Source organism: Stegostoma tigrinum, chromosome 18, assembly GCF_030684315.1.
Source record: "Stegostoma tigrinum isolate sSteTig4 chromosome 18, sSteTig4.hap1, whole genome shotgun sequence".
Taxonomy (NCBI): Eukaryota; Metazoa; Chordata; class Chondrichthyes; order Orectolobiformes; family Stegostomatidae; genus Stegostoma; species Stegostoma tigrinum.
Genome location: NC_081371.1, coordinates 25,280,768 through 25,297,330, shown reverse-complemented (window position 1 = coordinate 25,297,330; position 16,563 = coordinate 25,280,768). Strand labels below are relative to the sequence as shown.

The 16,563-nt window shown below is 39.9% G+C and overlaps 1 protein-coding gene across 2 annotated transcripts in view; it reads right to left on the bottom strand.

Moving 5' to 3' along the window:
• LOC125460689 (synapsin-3-like) overlaps positions 1–16,563 on the bottom strand; it is a 272,555-nt gene that overhangs the window by 124,596 nt on the left and 131,396 nt on the right. The gene's annotated exons all lie outside the window — the stretch shown is intronic.

Below are 16,563 nucleotides of genomic sequence, written 5' to 3'. Positions count from 1 at the left end.
AAGCTTAATTGGTGAAATTCACATATAAAAATAAAGCACACTTTTTTTCCTTTTGACTGGAAGAAAATTATACACAGGCAATGGGATAATGATTGCTGAAAAGTCATGTAGCCATCAAAACTTTAGGAGAGCAGAGAATTAACTATTAGACCCCAGGTGACAACATGAGATATGTACACCAAATCAGGTTACTCAAACCCCATGACTGATTTCCAGTCAACAACTTTCTCCCAGTTATGTACCATATGACATTAAACATCTTCCTAAACGTTTGTGCAAAAGAATGGAAGGTGAGAAATAAGAGCTGGAGTATTCAGCTCCATTGTACGTGCCCTCTGGTTCGGTATGATCAGGGCTCATTTTCCAGCTCAACTCCACTTTCTTGCCCACTTACCATAGCCCTTAATTCCCTGAGCGACAAATCAATCTACTCTGATCAATCTAAAATATCCTCAACAATGGAGCATCCAAAACTCTGAGATAGCCAATTAGTAAGATTCACAAACCTCTGAGTGAAGAAATCACTTGTCATTGTAGTCCTGAATGACCAATCCCAGAGCGTGAGCCTGCATCCCTGTGTTTTAGATGACCTAACAAAAGGAAAGCACCTCTCCCAGACTAGCCCATCAAGCCTGCTCACAATCTTGAACGCGTCAATAACATCACCTCGTAATCTTCTAAAGAGAGCAGTCTTCTAAAGGTCTTCAAAACTCCAGAGGACATAAATCTAATTTACTCAGCCCATCTTCAAAGGACAATGCCCCTGATCCTGAAACCTTTCTGTTATCCTTTGAAGGCACAGACATCCTTCCTTAGAACAGGAAACCAAAACTGTGCACTGCAATGCATTTGGAGACGGGCTGGTGCCATAAATATTTTCCAAAGAAAAACAAAGAATTGTTAATAAAGAGATATTTTTGGATTGGTAAGTATCAAGAAGTCTTGCTCCTTCAGGATTGCAGCTGGAGTTTGATTATTTGGATTTGGAATTGGAGTATATTGCCAAGATGCACAGCGCATTCAAGTCTCAATTATTTGGCAAGTAAGGGGATTTATCGGGGGAAAAATATTAAAAAGAAATGGAGATAAAGCAGACAATTGCAATTGGTAAGAGACAACTACTATGTCTAACAAAAACAGCAAAGTGGACTTAATCAGCTGAATGATGTACTCCGATTCCAGTGATTTTCTGAATGCTCCAGTCTCTTGAATTTTCTATGCAATATATTTCTATTACATCTTGACTTCCTTTGTTCCTACTTTATTCCATAGATTTGCTGTGTACAATGATCTAATGCACAGAATTATTAAAGAGTGTCCCAGTGAAACATCCAAATGAAAAATCAAAGGCAGCATTGATGAGGAATCATCGAGGGGTTCTTTCATCCCACCACAAGAACCTTGCCTTGGGAATGCAAGGGAAACTCCCTGTTAAAATTGCAAATGTTACCACAGCTGTGGTTTCAGGCTGTCTAGAAGCTACTAATTTGTGGAGGATTCTGTATAGCATTGTTAGTTCACTCCAGGCACGCAAGGAAGGGGGATAGCAGGCTAAAAATACTGAAGTAGACCCACACAATGGTGAACCTTTTTTCCTTCAAACAAAATCATCCCAAATTCCTCAGCCTGAGAGAATGGAAACAGGATGTATTTAGGACAGAACCAGGAAAGCCTCATTAATTCACGATCTATCAAGAATTTTGAATGGGACAGGGTAAGCACTGTGTGCATCTACCTCCTTTCATATCACCATTATGGAAAGAGGGAGGTCAAAAATCACACAACACCAGGTTTATAGTCCAACAGGTTTATTTGAAAACACAAGCTTTTGGAGCCTCAGTCCTCATTCAGGTGAAGAAGGAACATGTTAAAAAAGACAATGCATTAAAGGGAGTGCAGAGGAGGTTTATGAAATTGGTTCCAGGGATAAGAAGCTCCAGTACTGTGAATTGATTGGAAAGGTTAGGACTGCTTCCCTTGCAGAATGGAAGGCTAAGAAGAGATAACACTGTGTGGAAGGGTTTTCTGAAGAAAGGCCCTGATCTGAAACGTCAGCTTTCCTGCTTCTCTGATGCTACCTGGCCTGCTGTGTTCCTCCAGCTCCACTCTGTGTTATTTCTGACTCCAGCATCAGCAGTTCTTACTATCTATGAGAAGGCTAAGAAGAGTTCTGTTAGAAGTTTTAAAAATGATGATGGTCTAAACAGAGTAGTTAAGGTGAAACGGTTCCCGTTTCTATGATCACTGAGAACCAGATGCACTGTTTTGCAATGTTTTGTAAAAGAAACAAATGCGATGGAAGAAAAATATTTTTTCACACAGAGTGTGGTTCAGGTTTAGAATGAACTGCATGGAAGTATGGTTGAGGCAGTTTCAATTGAAGCATTCAAGAGTGCATGAAAATGATTACGTAAATACAAGCAACGTCCAGGATTACAGGGAAATGATGGAGATTAGCACCAAGTCAAAATCTTCAGACAGGAGGAGCAGGCAGGATAGACCATATCTTATCGAATTACGAGGTAGGATCAGGGAGCCAAATGGTCTCATCTTTGTTCCTATTTTGTATGTTTCTGTGTAACAGACACAGGGAACTCATCACTGCCACGGTGCACAGCAGCAGCACCACACCAGAGCCTGAGATTTAGCTGCCAGTTGATCTCCACCCTTGCCCACAGACCATGTTTATTCAATAATTACAGCAGCACAGACATAGAGGGAGAACAGCTGTAATGCATCATGCTCAGAGAAATTAGATCAGCCATGAGTGCCTTGATGGAATTTTTGCCATCTGTTGATTTTGACAGCTATAATTTCAAAGTTTTAACACCATTTATCAAACAAGAAAGTCTGCCAAACACTTAATAAAAATGATGCCTTCTAGCTGTTAGTTAATACAGCCACCTTCTATTATTTATCCAGAATACCACCTATAGCCAATTAACTTGAATTAACTGAAAGTGTTTATATTTTTGAACAATTTCCACGATTTTCTGGGGAAGTTTGGGAAATTGCGCCACTTGTGATGCAGGAAGAATAAAAAATACCAAAGTAAAGGAAATTGTTCAGTAGGTGAATTATACCACTAATTAATCACAATTTACTCGCCTGTGATTTTGTGCCATTCTGCCTCACTGCAGGTATTTATGACAGATCCAACTCCATTTAAAATCAGCAGTGATGACCAATTTTCCACCTATACTTTAGTTTTCGTACCACAACCATTTGGTTGCAAAAAAAAGGCAGCCTGGCAACAGTGTGATGAACTTGAAATGTATTTTTTGATTGCATTTAAATAATATGCAAAACTTTATGGTGACCTGGGCTTGTTAAAAGTCAGTTTTAAAATCAATATATTGTCATGTCAACAAAACCATTATTTTCTTATGAAGTTTCATTAAGGTATGTTTCCCTTTTAGCATTAGTAATGTTAACCTGCAACTTCAGAAGTTTGTCCACTTCCAGGTCTTGAAGAATAAATAACTGTCTTCAATTAACACTTTTATTTTCCATTCAGCACTTCACCATTCTGATATCACTGTCTTCGCTTTCTTCTCAACGCTTTCCCAATAAGCAGAACCTGATGTTTAACCATTACGTTTCGGGCAGAGCACAAGCAATTTTCACTCCTCAAAAACTAGTTGACTCAGTCTTATTACAAATATCAGAACTAAAGATTCAACTCCTTCATGTGTGATAACCTTATAGATGCCCAACCTCACTCAAGATTCACATTATTTGCACTTTAAAGGTCCTTCTTCACACTGCAGAAACCTGCTCACTCACTGCAAATAAAAGCCTTCTACACAGTTTTCTCTTTCTAAACGAACTAGTTTCTGTCTGTTACCCTGCGTCAGAGATTGCCTTGCTACACAACGGCCTATGAATATGTATCTGAATACTTTTCTGTCCTTTTCAAACTACATAGTACAGAAATGGAAATCAAACTCAAAGAAAATATGGCAATCTAGGTACAGCAAGGCTCTTCCATGCAAAAAAGGGGTTACAATGTTAAGATTTTGGTAAAAACACAAAAACCAAACTCTAACCAACACAAAGGCAGCAAGAAATTCTTACAAATTACTTAATGTAAATTGCAAGCTCTAGGTCAATTACAGAGGGAGACACTCAGACATGTAAAGACTCTTGAAATACCTGGAGTTTGCAAACAGACAATTGAGCTATCAGACTTGAGGCTTTGGAAAGAGACAGCAGAGAGCAGGAAGAAATTCGAAGGGAATCAGCACAATTGACTTCTTTGCTTAATAGAACCTTTGCTTCCCCAAAATTAACATGTCACCATTTCAAGTTTTGAACTGTGTTTAAAAAAACTGAAGAGCCAGCTACACTCATGTGCAAAACTCCAAGAATGTGTCTTTGAGAACCACTGAAGGACAAGGAATGTTCTCCCCCAAAATCTGCTATCCTGCAGCATCTATCTACACAAGAAAACACGCCTTTTTCAATGATAGACACCATTGCAGTTGACTCCAAGCATTAACCTCCTCATCTAAGTAACAAAAGATTCAAACAACTGGCACCAATGATATATTGCAGAGATATATGGGGAATTTCCTCCTCTAAGTATACTCGTTTCAATCTTGATGATTGGTTTTTCTTGTAAATAAAACTTTTTCTCTTTATTCATCAGGAAGCGTCAGTAGTAGTTTGGAACAAACTAACCTTTAGCCTGTTTGAACAGGGAATTTGACTTCTGGTGCACCTTAACTTGAATCATTGCTACTTAAAAATGAGGATTTTGTTCACTAACTGCTGTGGGTACACCTGATGGTCCACAAACAGCAAAGCCATAATAATCAGAAACTATTTCTGATAGAATGATAAAAACTTAAAAGTGCTACAGAAATTCAGCTAGCCTGACAGCATCTGTGGAGAGAGAAGTAAAGTTAATGTTTTGAGTCCAATGACTCAGTATTGAAGAAGAATCATCCGACTCAAAACGTTGATCATATTTTTTTCCTCACAGATTCTGCTAGACCTGCTGAGTTTCTCCAGCATTTTCTGTTTGTGTTTCATATCATCAATACCTTCAGTATTTTGCTTTTACCATATGGCTTCCATTTCATGATGTTCATTGAGTGATTCATGTTGACTAGGGCACTGGGGAGGACTCCCCTAATCTTTTTGGAGTGGTGTTATGCAACCTTTTACCCTCGGCAGCAAACGGGGCTTCAGTTTAACAAAGGACAGCATTACTGGCAGTGCAGCATTGTTTCATGGAATGCCAGCCTGAACTAAGTAATAGCATCTTGCAGTGGGACTTGAGGTCACAGCATGCTGTCAATCTTGCATGTAATAAAGTTGTTTAATGATTAATATGCAGCTTCATTTACCCACCCTTTCTTTTCCCCATTTTCAAAAAGAGATAAGGAATCGCATATGGGAGTTCGTGTGAAAGACTGGGTTATCTGGTCACATCACAAAGGATACTTCTTGGCTATATTACTATCTAATTAGGGATGACAAGGTGTAGAGCTGGATGAATGCAGCAGGCCAAGCAGCATCAGAGGAGCAGGAAAGCTGACGTATTGAGTCTGGGCCATTCTTCAGAAATCAAGACCTGAAACATCAGCTTTCCTGCTTCTCTGATGCTGCTTGCTATGTTCATCCAGCTCTACACCTTGTTATCTCAGATTCCCAGCATCAGCAGTTTCTGCTATCTCTCACCATCTAATCAGAACTGAGCACAATACTACACACTTCATCCACTTGCAGGAATGACATGTGACACTGTATGAGAGAGAATACCCAAGCGCAAATCTTAAACTTTCAACAATTACGGCAATGATGCTAAGAACTCAGGATTGTCCACTTAATTGATTTTATTACTGAATAAGACAAAAAAAAATTATGACAACATCATTTTATCCAGACTTCATTCAGTGCAGTTTCAAAATGGGTCTTCCCAGAAAAATAAATGAGGGAAAATACATTGGTAAAAATTACCAGAGTCCAAAGTAAGAATCTTCCTTTCACCTGGAGGAATAGCAGCATGAATAAAACATTTTGTTTACCAGCTTGCTCAGTGTATCTGTTAAAAAGATGTTTGCGATACCACAAAATGTGTTGGTTACAATGGTTGTTAATATGGAAATGAGCGTTGACTTTAATTAGTTCAATACTGTAACGTTAAATTTGTTCATATGAGCAGGTTAGGCTGATTGAGTAATAGCCATCAGCACCTTAACAGCAAGACTGCGGTAATAAAGAATTGAGGAGTATACTGCCCTGTTCCTCAGCCAAATCTGTTACATGTGAAAAAACACCTAATCACCTGCCAAATCAGCAGCAATCTCCATACAGACACGTTTCCCAATAACTAATCACCTCAGTGTAAACATACTGCCTCAATCAACATCCAACTTTTCAAACATGCTGAACAAAACTCCAGAAAGAATAGTATCTAACTTTTCAAATAACTTGATTCAAGTGCGATGCCTCAATCAACAACTACTTTGTTGGAGTCAATCACAATAAATCCAAGCAATTCAAAGTAAAATGAGATTAAATAGTTGGATTGAGTCCATGACTGAGTACATTGTAGTGTTCATTGAGGAAATGAGCATTACCCAAATTGACATTCAGCCATTTTTTATGAAAGGTATGGTTGAAAACCACTAATTGAATCTTTTCTAAAAGTCTAAAGCCCTATCTCACTGACTTGAAATAACAATAAAAGAGGCTGAGATAACGAGGTGTACAGCTGGATGAACACAGCAGGCCAAGCAGCATCATAGGAGCAGGAAGGCTGGCGTTTCAGGCCTAGACTCTTCTAGGCCCGTAACGTCAGCTTTCCTGCTCGTATGATGCTGCTTGGCCTGCTGCGTTCATCCAGCTCTACACCTTGTGATCTAAAATTCTACAGCATCTGCAGTTCCTACTATCTATGAAACAATAAAAGATGACTGTCAGTCTGCACTCCCTTATCCAATCTATCGACTGGATACTGAACTGGAGAGTAACCATGAGACACAATCACTTACAGGATGATGCTCTGGCTATCTCCAGACCTTAGAGAATCATAGAAGTTTTACAGTCCAAAAACAGGCCATTTCATCCATCACATCTGCTCTGTCTCTCTTGAACCTCCTTAAAACTTATACTCCTTTATTTTATATTGTATGTCCATGTTCTTTCTACCAAACTTCATCACCTTATACTTCTTCACAGTGGACTTCATCTTCTACCCTTCCACCCACTGCAACTCCTTTTGGGCTTCTATACTCATAAATTATGATCCACTAATTCTATAAACTACATAATCTAAAGGCATTTTGGGTGTAACCAGGCATTTGGAAAAAAAACATGAAACTTGACAACCCAGCTAACTCACTGAGTGTTTCAACATTATTTTTGTCAGTAGACCAGCAAAAGCATGAGATACCAAAGCAGCAAGATTCTACGTGGGTCTTTCTCTCTCTCTTGTTCTGGACCAGACCAGAACCCCTTAATATATTTTAAGAACACAGACTAGATCCTAACTTTGTCTTATATAAGTGGATGTGAAGCAGTCAAACTATGTGACAATAGAATGCGACTGGTCAAACTACTTGACATTAAGTAAAGCAAGTTATTTAAACACTAGTTAAAACACAAACAAAAGAAAGAGGAATTCAGAATAACTTAACTAGTGGAAAACTTAACAAAATAACAGATACAGAAACCTATTACTAACTAACTGTTGTAATATGGTAACATCCCATAAACACACCCCTTGGCAAAAAAGGTAAATTCGGACACAGATTCTCACATGCAGCACTCCAATCCGGGAAGCAAAAAACATTGAGAAAGTTCCGAGAAAGTAGCAGCTAGGAGACATTGACTGATGCTTCCAACTCTTTTGACACCCCAAAGGCTTCTGCTTAAAACTAAACCTAAATACCAAATGAAAACTAGAAAGCCTGGCCTGAGAGAGCTGCCATGTGCAGGCTGCTTCCACTGGTCCAACCTTTTTTAAAAACAAACCCCAAGGCCTCACAAATTGTTTACTTTCTTAGAGACAGCTCGATATCTCTGCCTTACACACCTCCGCAAAAGAAAAGGACAAAATAACCTCAAAGTGACAGCATCATCTCTCTCTAGGCAATTTGCAAGCCTCTAACCCAGTCTGCTGCTCTTTTGGTTTTTCATTTGCTGCAGACAGATTTTTAAAGTGAGCTCAACCTCACGGCCGTTTTCTTTTGAGGAGCAAAAAATATTTGACTACGTCTTTAAACTACTTTAACAGTGATTCAGAAAGAGAGAGTTCACCCTGAGGCCAGTAAGTTGTATGCTCCTTTAACTTTACTGAACTTTAAAATTGTTTAATCCATGCTCCTGCTCTAATCTGAGTTGGTGTGAACTTGGAGTTTAAGAAAAGTTTGAATAGTTCATGTCCTCAAATGACTACAACAGGCTTTGATAATTGTTAACTGATGAGAAGTGATCTTATTGAGACTTGGAAGATCCAGATGAGCTGACAGCAAGATTGTAGAAATGATGCTTCTCTTTGTAGGAGAGACGAGAACCAAGGGTCTCCTACTTAAGGCAGAGGTGGAGAGAAATGTTTTCTCTCAGAGGGTCACGGATCTTTGGAACTCTTTTCCCTCAAAAGCAATGGAAGCAGGAAGCAGTCATTGAATATTTCTATGGTAGAGGTGATTAACAAGCAAGTCAGGTTATTCAGAATGTAGGGTTGAGGCCACAAACATATCAGCCATGATGTTATTGAATGGCAAAGTAGCTGGGAGGAGCTGCATGACCTAATTCATCTGTTTGTATATAATGTGGTTCTCAAAGAAACAGAGGGTTTTCTTGTTTAAAAGAAAAAAAAGTTTCTTGTACTTGATCCTTTCTAAGAAGACTAATAAACAGGCTGAATCTTTGTCTCAAACACATACATTGAAATTAATACTGTCTGACTTTTCTTCATAACACCCCTATGTTATAAGTAGCAGCAATGCAAAAAGCTAAACACTTTCAAAATTGGCAAGCATATCCTTCTAAAATAAAGACTGTTGTGGTCGAAGAAGAATTGGGAAAACAGGGGAGCCCCATTGCATTTGTTTGTAACAGTCTGCAAGGACTTGGAACAGAGTCCCTATTACACTGCACATGAAGGTGACCTCAGTTCCAGCTCTCTCTGTAAACGTCCTGCGTATGTTCTCACCTTACAATACTTCATTTAATAAACTATTGGTTCTAGTGCAAGATTTGTGCCAAACTAACTTTCTCAGTTGTATTAAAAGACTCTCACGCTTCCACTGCGCTCTTCTTATAATACAGAAAAATCTAAGATAAACATACAGAATATAGAGGTAAAAGAGAGTGATGCTGCACATCAAAGAACGATGAGAGACTGGGACAGGATAAATCCAATGGAGAGTGTTGCCAATTTGATAACGATGGTGTGAGGACTGAGAAAACCCAGGAAGGATGGAGCTGCCTGCAGAACAAAGATGGCTTTGTTACCTTACCTGGTTTTTTCCAAAGCCCTCCACTTGAAAATGAGGATCTTTGCAGAACTGAATTTGAATCAAACCAATCAACATGTTTAGTCTAGGCATAAGGAAGCATTCAGATGCACAGGTTGGAGCGCAGCTGGATGAACTGTTGCTTGTCTAAAACCTGATCCATAGATATTGCACAGTGCTCGTTTTTCTGAGCTGTTTTGCCTATTTTGTCTTCGGGGCTCTGAGTAACATATACATCATGAACAAGGTCAAGTAGAAACAGTGAAGTCAATACAATTTCACAAAATATGTTCTCAATGGAAGCATGCCCTAATCTGGGAGAGATCTAAGTAAAACAGTGACTGAAAAATAACAACACACTCATTGTTGCATGGAAGCTTTACATCAAGAAAATCTGTATTTGACAATGAGGCTCAGTGGGGTTGAATGCAGAGATTTGCATGTATCCACCCTCTAGTTTTCGGAATGCTTAGTCTTTACATTCCTGCTCTGTGAAACAAGGTCCAGCTGGATACTGTCATAAAGTAACAATGTCCTCCCTCCTTACTGTCAACAGCCCCCACTCCCAAAACAATTTCCTTCTCTGTTCTCTCCTTAAACCAAAAGTCACATAGGGATTCAGATGCACTGACGCTGACAGCATGCCTCCTGGCTTCTCGCAGATTTGCACACAATTTACAGTGGCGATCAGGAGAAGCAGCTCGTGCATATCTTTTCTTCACCTCTTTTCAGAGAAACAAAATGGTAAATTTACCAATGTCTGAAAATAGGTAAGGTCTCTTTTATAGGTAAAGTATCTCTTTTTGCATTTTCAGCAGTATTTTGTTCCAGGACTGCCTGATTAGGATTGAGGTGTCTCACAGCACTTTTAAACTTTTATTTTAAGAAAGAGAGCAAGAGGTAAGTACTCACTGTGTTTCAGTGCAGATTTATTTTGGTTCAAGTCCTTTAGTCTTGAGTGTTGTAATTACTCACTTCCTAACTCTCCAGAGTCCGTCCAACATCTACAAGGCACAAGTCAGGAGTATGATGGAATACTCCCTGCTTGCCGAGATGGGTGCAGCTCCAACAACACCCAGGATGAGCAGCCCTCTTGATTGGCACCATATCTACAAATATCCAGTCCGTCAAATCACTGATGTTCAGTAGCAGCAGTGTATACCACCTACAAAATGTACTGCAGAAATTCCTCAAGGCTCCTTTGATTACCTGCCAAAACCATGACAAATGCCATCTAAAAGGGCCAGGGCAACAGTTACATGGGAACCTCACTACCAGCCAGATTCCCTCCAAGGGCACTTATCATCCTGACTTGGAAATATACCACTGTTCCTTCAGTGTTCCTGGGCCAAAATCCTGGAACTTCCTCCCTAACAACATTGGTGTAACTATAGTAAATAGTAAATGGGTTGGAACGGTTCAAGAAGACAGCTCACCACTACCTTCTCAATGGCAACTTTGGAAAGGCAATAAATACTAGCCTACCCAATGATGCACATATCCCAGGAATGAACTTTTAAAGAAGTTGTAACTTCATCTCTGAACTTAGCCAAATTGATCAGCAACTGTTAGGGAAAGAACTGTGCACAACTGTCACATTGACATTACATTTTCAGTCTTTAACATTAACCTACGGCTATTAACCAGGTGTCACGGCTAACTTTCAGTGCCCTAACACCTTGATGTGCTTTTAGGTTTCCCATATGTTATGCTGTATAACATAGAGCAGAGAGTCAGATTCTTGTTGAAACTGATTTCTTAAAGGTTATTACAACATAACAATACAACACAGATTTACACAGACAGTCTGGATTGTGTGCTTACTGACAGTATTGTACCTTATGCGCACATAATTGACTGACTACTGACTCCATGACACTGAAAAGAGAGATAGTGAAGGTGAGGCAGTTACTTTCACACTGGAATGTCATACTTTGTGATGTCCTCCAACTATCTTAAAGGTTCAGATCTGACTGGTCTGGAAACTGCACAATAATACAACAGCATTCTCAATCTGTCACTGGCCAGGATGCTAGTGAGTTTGACACTCTTTGTCAAGCCTCCAGTGGACCATGTAAAGCATATTCACATTCTGGAGTTAATTACAGGGTTACACTTTTGTTGATGATACTGATATATTATTTGTGACAACACTGAATCTCTCCAAACAGAAATGCTGAGCAGACAAACTAATGAGAACAAAAAATATTATTGTGGCATTGTGTACAAATTTTTGTAATAAAATTACTTGCATTCCAACATTCTCAATCAAAACACGTGAGACAAAAATTTCGTGAGATTAATATTAATTTGACTCTTAGAAATTCAGGAAAAGATTAGCATTGAACAACATGCTTGAAAATTATTTTGGGTTGATATTTAAGATTGAAGTGTCTGAAATATGGAATTGGGAGTTATGGCAATGTTTTCATCTTCACTGCTTTCCTTCCTCAGCCTTTGGATCAAATTATTTCTCATTATGAGTCAATTTGAATGTCCAACTCAAGTCACTATGTTTCCCCTTCATCGGAGCTCACTGGAATTTAATCCTTCATGTCTCACTCCATGAAAACTCCCCAACCCACATCTCAGTCCCCAAGGTGTCATCATTGAGTGATCTCACTACTGTCATCGTAACAATCTCTGTATCTTCCATGGGAAGTGGGCATCCTGACAAAGCAGCATTTATTGCCCATCCCCAATTGTCCTTGAACTCAGTGCTTTACTCAGCCATTTCAAAAGGTGGTTATGAGTTAACCACATTGCTGTAGGTTTCTCTACCTTCTACTAACCATCTCCCAACCACACCCCCAACACCTCCTCTGTGGGTGGATTTGAATCAGTGACCCCACAGCAATAGCCTGGGCCTTTGGATTCTTAGTCCAGTCACATTGCTTCAGTCTTCTCCAAACTCAGACTCAAAATGACATAATCAGCCAAGATCAATTCCATGTATTGTTCTCTACCCACATGCCTTTTCCCTTCCCTTTCCTTCCCTTCCCAAACCTGTTTCCTTCTGTTTCGGTCCCTAGAGAAAACTCTCTCTCCCAATCACACTTAAAATTGCACTTCAAACTCCAGCTTTTTGGTCTTTGGTGTTGCACTCATGCAAACCCTCATTTCCACCTTTGAAGCCACAATCCCAGTTATAATCATTACTCTCCCTTCAAATTGTATTTATTACTGCTCCCTCTAGGTCCTTGGTATGCAAAATTGAATGGATGTGGCAAACAACTGGTTTAGACACTTAACATTAGATCTAGCTGTACCACATAAAACAGAATTAGATCATGCTCTCTTCGGCAAAAACAGCTCCTTACTCCAGGATCCTCATAGAAGGCAAATATAGCTTCAAGCTTATTTCTTTTATTACCTTTATTGACTGTTCTCTCCTGTTTCCTCCCTCACACAGAAATACAGGAAATGGGAGCAAGAGTAGGCCATTTCACTCCTTGAGCCTCTACTGCCATTAAATTAGATTGTGGTTGATCTTCTATTTCACTGTAATGCAGCTTGTTGATTTCATTATCTCAAAGATTGAGAACATCCAATCAGTTACATCTGCTACCTCTCTCCAATTTCCAACATAACGCGCTAAGTTTTTATTGTTCTCCCCTGCCTTTATCCTGAACATGTGGTGTTGTGTCTCATGGTCAATATGTCTTTAAGAATCATCATCAACACATCATAGCAGCACACCTGAGGGTGCACTCACACTCGATCTTACTTCAGATCACTTGAAGCATGACACTCTACTAGAAACATGCTCCTTTGCTGCAAACGAGTGGCTTAAGATTAGCCCAGGCACTGATATGCCTGAAGAATGTAATATTTGCACATAGTAATTAGTTGCAAGAAATGTATGTTGGATTCTTCAATATCACAATATCTACACCCAGTTTATGTTACAGGAAATACCTGATGTTGTAATGCTTATGCTAAAATACCTTAATGAATGCAAACATATACTACGGCAGCAACAGTGTTCACCTGTAAAACACTAATAGCTTGGAGGTAGATGTATGGAAACTAATGGAAGAGCAACTAAACAACACTTTTGGACAACAGAGAACTTAGACAAAGGGATCCTTTCGCAGCATCAGTGTCCCTGATTACATACAGCTGTTCAGATCTGTAAACAGGGTAGTAGCCAATATAAACACAAACCAATTTATTTTTGACTAAAATACATGTTCTTTAAGACAAAATACATTTCTAGGATTGCCTTTTTAGAAAGGCTGAATTGTACTGTTGAGCTCAAACACAAAGTTAGCAAAGTGCAGAGCGGAAAGCTGAAAGAACGCTCCTGATAGTCAATACATTAAGTAACAGTTTCCCATAACATCAGCTGCAGAGTTTGAGTTCTAAAAGAGGGAACAGTTTTAAATTCACATTGACACAAATCAGGCACGCATGGTTTAAGATAGTACACTGCAAAATTTCTAAAGGTGGAATGATGATTAGCAAAAACTACATTTTATGTTATATACATTATTGAATTATGGCTGCTTAAACAATGAATATGGTTTTGCGTTAGAGATTAAATGACGGTGTGAAAAAAGAACTCAAAGCTTGTTATTGGGAAGGAGGGGCTTCTCACAATTAAGGTAGTTCTACAGGTGATGAAAAATCCCGAGAAGAGCTGGAATGTCTCTCAAAGAACAGTTCGAGATAAGAACTAACTTTAGGATTAATAGACAGCAACCTCAAGAGTCTACAGTTCTTTTCTTTCTCCCCAATGCTGTCTCCAAACTCAACTTTTATAGGAACCCCATCTTCTCTGCTTTGACTCTGCCACAAAATCACTAGCCACTCAAATGTACTTCGTTGTACCATGTTAGATTATACTGTTTCAATTCTTTCCTCAGAGGTATTGTACTGCTTTCCTTGAAATCTGTTGACATCATCCTCTCATTAATAAAATTGTCAGACTCCAAAACAATTGTCCTCGTCCCGCACCCTTCCCACTTCAAGCTCACTGAACAAGCTGTTGTTGCAAATACCTGGTCAACCACACTGCTGAGGTTTGTTATTATCATTGTTCTGGTTAAGAAAATAACACATGATGGTTTAAATTGTCTGCAAGAAGTGGGGTTGTTCCTTCTTGGGCCCCACAATTGTATGAGCCCCATGATTTGCAACATTTGTACCGTACCCCTGGCCCCTTTCCTGCTCCTGAGAAACAGATATCCAGCATTCGGAAACAATTTTCCTCCAGCAATTATCCACCTATTCCAGTTAGCATGAAGACGATCATTGAGAAATTTGTTGACGCACATTTGCAGAAGTTGACATTAGACCCATGGCATGACTCCATAGTATGTCTAGGCTGACAAGGAGGGTCGACTAAAATATCAGGTATATAGAAAAGCTTGATTTTTGGGCCCAGAAAAATGAAGCTGCTATTATATGCCAGGTCAACTCATCTGCTACAATTTACGATACGATCTTTAAAATTATGAAAGATTTTGGTGCAGTATTGGTACACATTGGGAGACAGATTTTGGAAAGGTGCAGAAGTAATAGGGTTGTTGTCGTGGGCAACTTCAACTTCCCTAATATAGACTGGAACCTCCTAAGTGCAAACAGTTTGGTGAGAGCAGATTTTGTCAGGTGTGTCCACGAAGGATTTCTGACTCAATGCGTAGATTGGCCGACTAGAGGGGAGGCCATATTGAATTTGGTGCTTGGCAATGAACCAGGCCAGGTGTCAGCTCTCGCAGTGGGAGAGCATTTCGGTGATAGTGATCACACCTCCCTGATCTTTTCTATCGTCATGGAGAGGGATAGGAGCTGATGGTATGGGAAAGTATTTAATTGGGGGAAGGGGAATTACAATGCTATTAGGCAAGAACTATGGAGCACCAGTTGGGATCAGATGTTCTCAGAGAAATGCATGACAGAAATGTGGAGGTTGTTGAGGGAGCAGTAGCTACAAGTACTGGATAGGTTTGTCCCACAGAGGCAAAGAAGGGAGGGTAAGGTGAAGGAACCTTGGATGACAAGATGTGTGGAACATCTAGTCAAGGGAAAGAGGGAAGCTTACTTAAGGTCGAGGAAGCAAGGATCGGACAGGGCTCTAGAGGGATACAAGGTAGCCAGGAAGGAACTGAAGAATGGACTTAGGAGAGCTAGAAGGAGGTATGAGAAAACCTTGGTGGGGAGGATTAAGGAAAACCCCGAGGTGTTCTACGCTTATGTGAGGAACAAGAGGATGGCCAGAGTGAGGATAGGGCCGATCAGGGATAGTGGGGGGAACTTGTGCGCTGAGTCAGAGGAGGTAGGGGAGGTCCTTAATGAATACTTTGCTTCAGTATTCACCAATGAGAGGGACTTTAACATTTGTCAGGACAGCAATGAAACAGGCAGATATGCTCAAACACGTTGACATTAGGAAGGAGGATGTTCCAGAAATTTTGAAAAACATGAGGACAGATAAATCGCCTGGATATACCCAAGGCTGCTACGGGAAATGAGGGAAGAGATTGCTGCCCCTTTGACGATGATCTTTGCATCCTCACTGTCCACTGGAGTAGTACCAGAAGACTTGAGGGTGGCAAATGTCATTCCCTTGTTCAAGAAAGGGAACAGGGATAACTCTGGAAATTACAGACTTCTGTGGTGGGCAAATTATTGGAGAGGATTTTGAGAGATAATGTTTATGATTATTTGGAAAAGCACAGTTTGATTAGAAATAGTCAGTATGGTTTTGAGAGGGGCAGGTCATGCCTCACAAGCCTTACTGAATTCTTTGAGGATGTGACAAAACACATTGATGAAGGTAGAGCAATGGATGTGGTGTATCTGGATTTTAGCAAGGCATTTGATAAGATTCCACACGGTAGGCTCATTTAGAAAACAAGGAGGCATGGGATTCGGGGAAATTTGGCTGTCTGGATACAGAATTGGCTCTCCAAAAGAAGACAGAGGGTGGCAGTAGATGGTGTTCCGCAGGGATCTGTTCTGGGACCTCTGCTCTTTGTGATCTTTATAAATGACTTGGATGAGTAAGTGGAAGGGTGGGTTAGTAAGTTTGCCGATGACACGAAGGTTGGTGGAGTTATGGACAGTGCGGAGGGCATTATAGGTT